Source organism: Anolis carolinensis, chromosome 1 (genome assembly GCF_035594765.1).
Source record: "Anolis carolinensis isolate JA03-04 chromosome 1, rAnoCar3.1.pri, whole genome shotgun sequence".
NCBI classification, from domain to species: Eukaryota; Metazoa; Chordata; class Lepidosauria; order Squamata; family Dactyloidae; genus Anolis; species Anolis carolinensis.
In genome coordinates, this window is record NC_085841.1 from 201,023,297 (window position 1) to 201,036,373 (window position 13,077).

Genomic DNA, 13,077 nt, shown 5'->3' on the forward strand with positions numbered 1-13,077 from the left:
TGACTGGGGGATTCTGTGTTCTAAAAAGTAACTTTTCAAGCTCTAATAAGCATAAAACACATTTTTTCAGAGCATTTTTAAAATTTCTACATTAGAACTATTTTGTAACTTATAAGCAAAAACATCGGTCATCTGAAATTTTCTTATATGTCAACTGGTGAGTGTTCTTAAGGGAAGTGTAGAGTGCATGAAGGTGAGGACATGTCAGCCACAAGTTGTATGTTTGCTGTAGTTTACAAAACAGTAACAGAGTGAGCTACATGGAGTGTAGATCTCCTGTCATCCCATCATTACATATATCCATATCTTCTGCCATTTCATTATAGACATTGGAGTGACTTGCAAGAACAACACTCCCATGTCATTCGTGAATAATGGGCCAAACAACAGGTAGGTACATCATTTTAGCTAATTGCCCACCCCATCCATGGATCTCATTTTTCTTAACAGTTTGCATTTTGATTTAATATTTGCTAATGACGCTTCATGGTTCATCACCAGCTTGAAAGCATCAGCATCCCGCAATCTGCTGTTCAATGCGATCTAAACACAAAGCCATTTTTCAGCTAAAATGGGTACTTGCTGGCACAGTAGTATATTGTCATGGCATATGGCACTATTAGCATTGTAAATTTATCTCTGCATGGCACAGGAGATACATTAACATCCATTAGGTTCAGGTATAGGCAAAGCATTAAGAGCTACCATTAGATCCCTGTTGTACCACAGCATCCTTCCAGTAATGGGTGTGATGCCTTCGAATGGTGCCTCTTACCTAAATGGCAGCTTTGTTGAATTTAATGGCAAATTAATACAGCCCAGCTTTAGCGGTTCACAACAGAAGATTTAGCACATACATTTTGGTATAATTTTTAAAACGCCTGGCTCAGTTGTATGTATAAATGATTAGTTGCTTTTATTTTAAAATGACAGTTTACTTTTCCATTTGCAAAGACTCCCAAGAGATATTTTTATGAATTTGCATGTGTGCTTTTTAATCCATTGGTTGATTCTATGGGAAGCACAGAGAGCTACAAGAGAATAGTCAAACTCAATAATTTTCAATAGAGACTCAGGGTGTATCTATCTACACTGTAGAATTAATGCAGTTTTACACGGTGTGTTTAGCTTTCTCTGTCAAGGAGTGGTATTGCCTCAACAAATCACCAATCCCAGTATGCCATAGTATTGAGCCATGGCAGTTGAAGTGGTGTCAAACTGCCTTAATTCTACAGTATAGATGCACCTTTAGTTGTTTCTTCTGGGGAAAGCATGACTTTTAAGTTTATTCTTAACACTAATGGAAGGGTGGACAACATCCCTCACATAGGTTCTCCCAAAACATTTGAGAACCAAATTGTATGCCCTGTCTGCTAAATTTTGGTAGAGGCAGTAACCACCTATCAATTTAAAGGAGGATTTAATAGAGCACATTCCACAAGCAAATCTGATAGGGCAGCAGCAATGAAATCAGGGGGTGAAATACAAGGGTTATCCAGAAAGTAGATTACGTTTTGGAATTAAAAATGAACAAAGTATAGGAGAAAACATTTACTATATGCAGTTGATAGCCACACCCAAATACCACATCTCACGTAATTGCCATTTAAATCTAGGCACTTACCATAGCGATGAATGAGCTTTGCAACTCCTTCCCCACTAAATTCTGCCGCTTGCGTCCTCAACCACTTGCTTCCAACAATGGGGGCGTGGGTGGCAACACAGCGTTTTGGCGACACTGCGCAACTGCGGAAAGGGGTGACCGGCCTCTCAATTCTATGGTCTCTCAATTCTATGGTGTGCTTCCAGACTAAGGTATAGTTAAAATGTAGGGTTCCTATTATATCCCATTTCAGGTACCATGAGAGGTCCCATGAGAAATATTACCAAAAATTTGTAATGTTTCTCAATCTAGAAAAAGAAAGAAGATTAAAACTTATTTTCAGCAAGCTACAATCATCCTAGTGCTCTTTCTAAAACCTATGGATATTCAGAAACAGAATAATTTTATGAAAGTCATGCCCCTTTTAGAAAGTACAGAGATTTGAAAGCCCTGAGAAATCTGACCAGTCAAGAGAAGATGGTCCTCTCTGTAACTCAAGCTTCATCTCCCTCCCTTCCCACCTTCTGGGTGTTTTCAAAGGAGGGAAACACAAGAATATTGTTTTCCACTTGAACACATTCTTTTTCTTTTTGAATCAGGAAGCTTGTGCAAAAGTTAGTGTGTGATCATTTCAAAAGTCAGTCTACTTCATGTTGGAAAACATCAAAATGATTGAAGGGGGCAAAATTCAGCTTGTGGGTGGGAATTCATTTGAATTCAACACACATCACTGGTTTCTTCGATGCACAGAACACAGGGGGAAATGGTAAGGCAGCTAAAACGATTGCAAGATAGATATTTAAAGCACCCAAATTATCACTTAAAAGTTTTGTAGAACAATGCAATTGTTTTGATTTTATGACTGTCGGTAAGTCTGTGTTCGGGTTGTCATTTTCCCAGCTCAGAGAAAGACCCGAGGGATTTGCTGTATATAAATGCTGCCACCTACAATATTGCTCGTCTTTAGTGACTATCAAGACAAGTCTCATGTTCATTTTGTATTGAACAGGAAAAAAGGTGTTATGTACCTGGCAAAGAAAACACAAGAAGAATTGGCTAAAATTAACAACAGTTGTTCCTGTTTAATGTCTACTGTTCCCAAATGAGCAAAAGAAAAGGTATTTAGCCAATATAGGTGCCTGTGAAAGCAAAGCATATGGAAGACACAAACATTTAGAATCATTTCCATCTCTTATTCATTTCCAGCAAATGAGGTATTTCAGTGGCCCATTTTCCCATTCTCAGGCAAATATGGATTAAAATATCTCTCTGGAACTTCTATAGTGTAATATGTATGCATGTTTTCATTTGTTATATGTATTCCTTCTTTCCTCCAATAAGCTCACAGTGTAATACTCACAGTGTAATACTCTTCTTCCCCAGTTCTGTATGAGATAGATCCAGATGAGTGAGAAGGAATAGTTGGCTGGTTTATCAACTCAAGGCTGGAGTTCAAATCTCAGTTGACACAAGAACTAGATGTCATTTCTCCAATGCTATAGAATCACGACTGATGTAGTTTGGTGAGACATAAGCATTATTTGGCAGAAAAGGTGAAAGAACTTAAAATGGCAAATCCCATGATTTTATAGCATTGAGCCATGTCAGGTAAAGTAGCATCAACCTACATTAATTCTCAATATACACCAGTGGTTCCCAACCTTTATTTGATTAGGGACCACTTTTTGTATTGGATATTATTGTATGTTGGTTTTATATCTGTAAGCCGCCCCGAGTCCCTCTGGGGAGATGGTGGCGGGGTACAAAAATAAAATAATAATAATAATAATAATAATAATAATAATAATAATAATAATAATTATTATTATTATTATTATTATTATTATTATCGGGGACCTTTTGACCAGGGAACACTTTGACCAAGACCACTCTCCAACATTAGTACATAAAAGGTTACAAATTGGTTTTTGGTCAACTTTAGATTCGGTTTGGTTATTGGATAGACCACATCAGCTCTAGTTTCTGATACAGAACATATGCTATCCAATAGTCGCCATCTGCTTGCCCACAGAAAACCATATTTAATAATCTAAAGCTGATGTGGCCTATCCAATGCAATGGTCAGTTCTGCAGAAAGGAGCAGAAATAAAATAAAAGAAAGAGGAAGGAGGTTCACTGGTTGGATTTTTATTTGTGGGCCATGGCTCATCGGTTGGGAACCACTGATATAGATAAATCAAACACACTAAGCATTACACTGCATTTTGTACAGATTCTCCAATCAATTATATAAATACTCTGGAAACAACAACCAATTCACAGATGTGCCCATTGGCAGTTCATGCTATCAAAACAGAATATAGTCCCTCTTGTCCTGGTGAGTTTAGGTCATGATTAAACACCAAAGTTACTTCCATGAATCCTTTAGACCATTCATTTTAGGAATTTCTCTGACAAAACGGGGTTTTAAGCTGAGAAAACTTTACTACTGAGAGACTCCTCCAATGCATGCTTGTGTGGGAGGGGGAGGACACAAGGGAAAATCTCATTGAGGCTTTGATCCATAGCCGTGGAAGTCTAGAAGAGGCTGCTAATGAAACACAGGTCATTCTCTGACACACTTTGCCATTGTTTTTTTTAGCCTTCCAATCCCAGGAGGCAAAATAGGTTGTTGCTTCTAACTTTTGCTTTGAAAATTGTGCCCTGAACAAATGAGACTTCAATCTATTTGTGAACCTGTGAGGTCAAAATGCCTGGCATCCTCTAAAATTAACTATTGGCAGCTCAAGATACCTTTTCCCCTCTTTCTTCCTCCTTCCTAGCCTAGATAAAAGCTAGGAAGAAACAGGTCGAACCTAGGTAGCAAAGGAGAATGGCTTGACATGAAAGTAAGGGAGTATCATGGAAGAGAGTATAATCAAAGAGCAAGACTGAGAAGGGAATACAGATGGGCCCATTAACTTCTTGTGTCAGATGTCAAAGTAGCCAGGACAAATCCAAAAGCCAGTGGGGATAGGCACTGAATTATGTATTAATTCAGTTGTAATATGCACTATTATTTCTCAAAATTTGAAAGAAATATTGGCTTAGTCTTGCTGGCAACTTCTTGCCATCGCAGTCCAAAACAGAGAATTTTTTCAAGTTCTGAAAGCAAATCAGAGCAACACCTAGAATAACAGAACCATAGACTTGGAAGGGGCCAGAAGGTGCGAATTTACTGTCTTTAGAATAGCAGAAAACAAACTGCTTCTACTTTCTACATGACATGTCTCAGATATTTAAAGATGTTTGTGTCACTTCCCTGTCTTCTCTTTCCCAAACTAAGCATGTCCAAGTTATTATTCATTGATTTAATTTTCAGAATCTTCGTTGCCCTCTTCTCAACATGTTTCTTCTAACATCGTGGTGCCCAAACTGGACTCAGTATTGGCTAGGTCTGACTGAAGCAGAATAAGGTTGTACTACTACTTTTCTTGATCTATTCTAGATAGTTTACTTGTGCTAATGCAAGCTAGAATTATATTGGCTTTATTGTTACATTAGCTTTATTGACTGCTACCTCACACTGTTGATTTGTGTTTATCTAACTGCAATAATTCTTATTTTAAAAAATTAGCCAGTCACATCTTGGCAAATGCTCAGCAGTAGATAAATATTTTAATGCCCCTCTATAGAGAGAGTGTTTGGGGCCAGGCTGTACATAACCAGAGTATGTTATGTAGATAATAGGGTTGAGCAAATTTTTCGTTAGTCCATTAAATTTGTTTAAAATTCGGTTCGAAAGCACTTTTGAAGTGATTTTTGAAACATCTGCTCACTGCCTTCCAAATATTACGAATTTGAATCTAAAAGTACCTTTTTTTTGTCTGTTTCTGATGTCTTTGGATGTAGCTGTAGCCCCTCTGAGAGGAGAAGCCATGTTGGCATGCCTCTCAGCCAGTCAGGGCGGAAGGAAGAGGGAGGGAGAGGCGAGGTCATTGTTCTGCTAGGATTTTTAAAAAAGTTGTTTCAAAATTCCCCAAAAATCAGTGGATGGGTTATGAAACTTGATAGGCAAAGAGTGGTTAATTTTTGCTTCCATTCTGGCAAATTTCATCACAATAGCTTTCAAAAAGCAGGAGAACAAAGCCTCTGAATTATCACCATTTATAAAAGCATTGGGCTGAAGCAGACGTTTCTCCAATAGTACTATGCCCACTTTAAAACTACAATTCCCAGATGTCTCAGGCCCTCTCTCTTCTTAACATTCCCCACCCCCTTTTGTCCTCACTTAGAATCATAGAGTCATTGAACAGTAGAGTTGGAAGAGACCTCGTGGGCCATCCAGTTCAACCCCATTCTGCCAAGAAGCAGGAAATCGCATTCAAAGCACCCCCAACAGATGGCCATCCAGTCTCTGCTTAAAAGCCTCCAAAGAAGGAGCCTCCACCACACTCCGCGGCAGAGAGTTCCACAGCTGAACAGCTCACAGTGAGGAAGTTCTTCCTAATGTTCAGGTGAAATCTCCTTTCCTGTAGTTTGAAGCCATTATTTCATTGTGTCCTAGTCTGCAGGGCAGCAGAAAACAAGCTTGCTCCCTCCTCCTTATGACTTCCCCTCACATATTTATACATCATGTCTCCTCTCAGCCTTCTTTTCGCAGGCTAAACATGCCCAGTTCTTTAAGCCGCTCATCATAGGGCTTGTTCTCCAGACCCTAGATCATTTTAGTTGCCCTCCTCTGACTATCTTGACCAAACTTTCATACGATATGTGAATTCTTGGAAGGTATGAGAAGTTTAGAGAGAGAGGGAGGGAGAGGGAGGGAGGGAGAGGTTTGAGTGTTGGACTCCGATTGTGGCTTGATTCCCCACTCAGCCACCCACTTGGGCAAGTCACACACTCTCAGCCCCAGAAAAGCCAATGAAACAGGAAATAGCACTTTCAAATCAGGAACTGATTTCCTTATTCAGAGGCTGATGGCCATCTGTCAGGAATGATTTGATGGTGTACTATGATTTCTGTTCCTGGGTGATAAATGTAATTTCCTAATTGGTTCTGTCATAGAAACATGGCAAAATCTATGACACTGCCTGAACTTTGTCTTTGTGCAAGTGACATGGAACACATTATCGTTTCCTGAGTCCAACAATTTAACAAACGCCCTGAGTCCCCTCGGGTGAGAAGGGCGGGGTATAAATGTTGTAAATAAATAAATAATTATGAAGCATTTGGTTAAAGGGAATTCCAGAGTACCTTGTCATGGGCAATCCATTCTGGTTTGACGATGGTGCTGGATCTGAGAGCCTGGCCTCATCTGTTAAATATTGTGGATGTTTCTGACTTGGGGAGATCTCCTCCTATACATACAGGCTTGCCAGGGACATAAAAAACAACAAAAAAGGCTTTTTTGCTTACGTTGGTAGAAAAAGGAAGAAAAAGGAGGCGATAGGGCCACTGCAAGGAGAAGATGGGGTGATGGCGACAGGGGATAGGGAAAAGGCAGAACTGCTTAATGCCTTCTTTGCCTCGGTCTTCTCACAAAAAGAAAGCCATCTTCAACCTCAGCAACATGGAATGGACGAAGGATTGGGGGAAATCCAGCCCCAAATAGGGAAACAAGTTGTCCAGGAACACCTGGCCACTCTAAACGAATTCAAGTCCCCAGGGCCAGATCAGCTACATCCAAGAGTATTGAAGGAACTAGCGGAAGTTATTTCAGAACCACTGGCAATTATCTTCGAGAGTTCTTGGAGAACGGGAGAAGTCCCAGCAGATTGGAGGAGGGCGAATGTGGTCCCTATCTTCAAGAAGGGAAAAAAGAACGACCCAAACAATTACCGTCCGGTCAGCCTCACATCGATACCAGGCAAGATTCTGGAAAAGATAATTAAGGAAGTGGTCTGCGAACACTTAGAAACAAATGCAGTCATTGCTAATAGTCAACACGGATTTATCAAAAACAAGTCATGCCAGACGAATCTGATCTCTTTTTTCGATAGAGTTACGAGTTGGGTCGATACAGGGAATGCTGTGGATGTAGCGTACCTGGATTTCAGTAAGGCCTTTGACAAAGTCCCCCACGACCTTCTGGCAAACAAACTAGTAAAATGTGGGCTAGACAAAACTACGGTTAGGTGGATCTGTAATTGGCTAAGCGAACGAACCCAAAGGGTGCTCACCAATGCATCATCTTCATCATGGAAAGAAGTGACAAGTGGAGTGCCGCAGGGCTCCGTCCTGGGCCCGGTTCTGTTCAACATCTTTATTAACGACTTAGACGAAGGGTTAGAAGGCACGATCATCAAGTTTGCAGACGACACCAAACTGGGAGGGATAGCTAACACTCCAGAAGACAGGAGCAGAATTCAAAATGATCTTGACAGACTAGAGAGATGGGCCGAAACTAACAAAATGAAGTTCAACAGGGACAAATGCAAGATACAGTAGAGTCCCACTTATCCAACATAAATGGGCCGGCAGAATGTTGGATAAGCGAATATGTTGGATAATAAGGAGAGATTAAGGAAAAGCCTATTAAACATCAAATTAGGTAATGATTTTAGAAATGAAGCACCAAAACATCATGTTAGACAACAAATTTGGCAGAAAAAGTAGTTCAATACGTAGTAATGCTATGTAGTAATTACTGTATTTATGAATTTAGCACCAAAATATCACGATATATTGAAAACATTGACTACAAAAATGCGTTGGATAATCCAGAACATTGGATAAGCGAGTGTTGGATAAGTGAGAGTCTACTGTACTTCACTTCGGCAGAAAAAATGGAAATCAAAGATACAGAATGGGGGACGCCTGGCTTGACAGCAGTGTGTGCAAAAAACAAGTTAAACATGAGCCAACAATGTGATGCAGCAGCTAAAAAAGCCAACGGGATTCTGGCCTGCATCAATAGGGGAATAGCGTCTAGATCCAGGGAAGTCATGCTCCCCCTCTATTCTGCCTTGGTCAGACCACACCTGGAATACTGTGTCCAATTTTGGGCACCGCAGTTGAAGGGAGATGTTGACAAGCTGGAAAGCGTCCAGAGGAGGGCGACTAAAACGATTAGGGGTCTGGAGAACAAGCCCTATGAGGAGAGGCTTAAAGAACTGGGCATGTTTAGCCTGCAGAAGAGAAGGCTAAGAGGAGACATGATAGCCATGTACAAATATGTGAGGGGAAGTCACAGGGAGGAGGGAGCAAGCCTGTTTTCTGCTGCCCTGCAGACTAGGACACGGAACAATGGCTTCAAACTACAGGAAAGGAGATTCCACCTGAACATCAGGAAGAACTTCCTCACTGTGAGAGCTGTTCGACAGTGGAACTCTCTCCCCCGGGCCGTGGTGGAGGCTCCTTCTTTGGAGACTTTTAAGCAGAGGCTGGATGGCCATCTGTCAGGGGTGCTTTGAATGCGATTTCCTGCTTCTTAGCAGGGGGTTGGACTGGATGGCCCATGAGGTCTCTTCCAACTCTACTATTCTATGATTCTATGATTCTATGAAATTGTTAATGGGAATTGGATAGGAAACTTGCTGCCTTAAACTCATGACAAAAGTAGGCAGAAATGGCCGCTCTTTACCTGCACTAGATTGGTATCACCCTGGTAAATATGTTTGCAGAACATACCATATCAAATAAAGTGTGAACATAGTAAATCCAAAAACATATGCTGTATATCTTTATTTTTTAGCATATTCATTTGTTTTGTATGGCCAAAGCATTAATAAACTACAGTTGGCCTTCCATATTTGTGGGTTTAATTTTTGTGGACTTGATTATTCACAGCTTTGATTAATAAGTACTTTCGAGGAATCTTTAAATCCTTCAGCATGATTCTGCTAGAAGTAGACTATAAAATCATCTGGAACACTAGAGATTCCTTGAGAGGTGTTCTCTCAAGTAAAAAAAAATATTTTTAGTTCACATTTTTCCCATGTCCATAGAAGTCCTGCATCTTTAACTCCCATGAAAGTAGAGGACCAAGTGTAATTACAAATTTATGATAGAAGTGGGTGCAATTTCAACTTTTAAGCCGCTTTTACATCTCATCAGCATCAGTACCATATTGCTTTCCTAAAAATATAGGGAGAAATATTGATTTCACATACCATTTTTTGTATGCAAGCATTTGAGAATTAAGTTTACGAATATGCTGATGGGAATTTTACATTACCAGTTCATGAGCACAGAAATCTGTGGATGCCAGGAATTATGCCTTTTCCCTTGGGGAAATGATAGAGAACCAGCTTTGCCAGTGTCAATATACACATGCAATGATACATTGTCATTTAGTAAACAGCTGTCTATTTCCAGTCAATTAGAGATGCCACAATAGATAAGATGACATCATTATTGGACCAACTTCTGCTCATATTTTTCCGACAAGAGACAGACAAAAGAGAATAGCTGTTAGGGAAAAAATGGACTCATGCGTGCAATGAATTGTTATTTCTAATTCCTATATGAGACTTACAGGACTCAAATGTTAAGTGCTACTGACTTTAAAATGGTAAAAATAGCTATTTCTGCAAAACAGTTATACTTTCCAGCAATGAACAAGGATGCCCATTCCAATTTTACCAGACAGGCATCTAGCTGAAACGATTCCAAAGAAAATCCAAATTTACAAATTAGCAAGCATGTGTTCTTCTAGATAAGAGAGCAGAAGGGTCATTTTGCTTCTTTTGTGGGAGAGAGAAGCTGGGTGATGTGCTTGGCAGAGTTCGATTGTTTATAGCAGGAAAATTGGTTAATGCTAACAATTTATGATTGTCTCCATCTCAGTCAATTTGAGCAGGTCCCGCTTTCCTTTGTTTGGCCAAGAAGAAGTGTCTATTGTCACAAGGATTGACGCTGCCAGCTCTGTGCGTGGCAGTTAAGCATCAGATGTTATCACTGAAAACTAATAGCTAGCCTTTTCTTTATTTTTATGGATGGCAGAAGCACCTCGTTGTCATAGTGATGGGGCTTGTTTCGTATCTGGAGACCATAGGTGAAGGAGCCAAGCATCTCAAAAACTTTTCCAGCAAAGTTGAGAATGAAAACACATGGAACTTTATCACACAAAGCTGCTAGTCTGTGGCATCTGTGCCATTATTACCAATGCCAGGGATGAGATTGCATACTGCATCTCTCTCTATGTGCACAATTGTTCCAATTCTCTAATCCATGGTTCTGCGATTGGACTTCCACATACCCTTCCCCGCACTTCCACTGCTCCATAATTTTTTTTTATTATAAAGCAATTGTGCAGTTCCAGCAGTAGTTAATTAAGAAAAGGTAAATATTACCATTATAAAATAAACAACTCCAGAATAGTGTGGAATAGAGACCCTAATGTCTCTTTACTGCTAGTATGTTGGCACAGGAGTGGAATAAAAACATTGCATAAGATAGGTGACATAAATATGGTGAGATTCAACAGCTATTGACAGATTTTGTCCTTCAATCATGGTGGACAGGTTAATCATGGGAAGTAGGCTGATTGGCAATGGGAGGTGCATGTCATCATGCCAGATTGCGATATATTAACACAATATGAATGTTTTGGCACAATTATGCCTGTGGGTTATTATTTTGAAGCCATGCCTCCATTTCCCCCCTCGTATTGCACTAGAGCAACAGAACTCCAATTACAGCTCAATGGCTTCAAAATGATGCTAAATGGATGTAATTACAAATGATTGCATCCCAGTCTTTATTAAGTATTTAATTCCAGATAGCTTGAAGTTAACATCAGGAAACATTTCATGGCGGCATTTATAAGCTGGTGGTCTCTGTTCAATGTTTGTAAGCGTGGGGTTTGATGTTAAGAGGACTAGATTTTTATTTGCTCCCTAACTTCAAGAAAGACAGAGATGACAAAGAGATTGGTTTGGTTTCCCTTTCTGTAATTTCTGCATTTCAAGCTTCCCAACAATCTGGCAATGATGTAATGCAGATCCATACATTGTCGAAGCCTGTGATGAGTTTTAGAAGTAAGCAAAACCCATTTGTGAATATCAGTAATGTGCATGGCTGGAAATATTGGATATTTGGAAAATGGCCATGGACATTCTTGAGTTGATGGAAAAATACATACAGTAGAGTCTCACTTATCCAACATAAATGGGCCAGCAGAATGTTGGATAAGTGAATATGTTGGATAATAAGGGGGCATTAAGGAAAAGCCTATTCAACATCAAATTAGGTTATGATTTTACAAATTAAGCACCAAAACATCATGTTATACAACAAATTTGACAGAAAAAGTAGTTCAATACGCAGTAATGCTATGTAGTAATTACTGTATTTACGAATTTAGCACCAAAATATCATGATGTATTGAAAACATTGACTACAAAAATGTGTTGGATAATACAGAACGTTGGATAAGCGAGTGTTGGATAAGTGAGACTCTACTGTATAATGGGGCACATATTAGACCAATGATGGGCAAGCTTTTGCGCTTGGTGTGTCAAAATTCACCAAAAACCTAGCATGACTTGGGTGGTGTGTCACTTCGAGAAAAAACACCATAATTTCGCAATATGTATAGTTTAAATAACAAAAATGTATAATAGTAATATATAACTGTATTTAATAAATAAAAAGCTATTTACTACTCTTATTTCCATGTACAACGATCTATAGTACCTCTTGCAGTTTCCACGCTGATTTCTCTCTATTCTAGTTTCAATGTAGTCATCAATAATGAATAACATAATAGTAATAATATGATAATATACTACAATAATAATAGAATAATAATATAATGAATATATATATATATATATATATATATATATATATATATACATATACATATACATATACATATATATAGAGTACATAATTCCCATGGAGTAAACAACAAAACCACTGGACCAAATCCCACCAAATTTGGCCACAAAAAACATAGTCATCCAATTAATCTGTAGGCAGCAGTGTGTCAGCAAAAATGACAGGCGTGTCAGTGCTGACACATGTGTCATACGTTGGCCATCACTGTATTAGACAAACACAAGAAAAGACAATATAGTATGGATGTGGGACAATGATAGAAAATATGCACGTTTTTTTCATCCCATGTGAGAAAAGCACTGCAAAATGGTAGAAAGAAACAGAAGAGAAAAAGAATGCTGCGGATGGTTTCAGAAACATAAGAATGAGATCAAATCTTGGAAAAGTTAGCTTTTCTAAACTACAGTCTTCAAGCATGGCCAGTGACATCGTGGTCCCCTAAGTCACCTTTCCAAGGTGTAAATGCAATAGACAGAGTTTCACACACCCTAAAACATGAACATACACATAAGTTTTAAACGTGACTCCTTGCTTCTGTTTTTACAGCAAAGACAGTATGATATATCTGGGTGGGCGAACATATAAATATGTATAATTGTGGATCTATGAGTTTGTGTGTGTCCAAATAAGTCTATGTATAATTACAGAAAAGGGTGATTCCTACCTCTGCCAATCTAGTGATAAAGGAACTGGTCCAAGGTAAGTAAGGCTGCCTGAAACCCTGGCTGCAGAATTTTTTCCTAGTG

At 39.2% G+C, this 13,077-nt stretch overlaps 1 protein-coding gene across 1 annotated transcript in view; it reads left to right on the top strand.

Annotated features, from left to right (window-relative positions):
- Positions 1-3,507: 3,507 nt before the first annotated feature.
- Positions 3,508-13,077, top strand: part of LOC134294081 (uncharacterized) — a 183,698-nt gene continuing 174,128 nt past the window's right edge. Inside the window, exon 1 of the mRNA XM_062963951.1 lies at positions 3,508-5,019. The gene's annotated coding sequence lies outside the window, so the exon portion shown is untranslated. The remainder of the gene's footprint in view (positions 5,020-13,077) is intronic.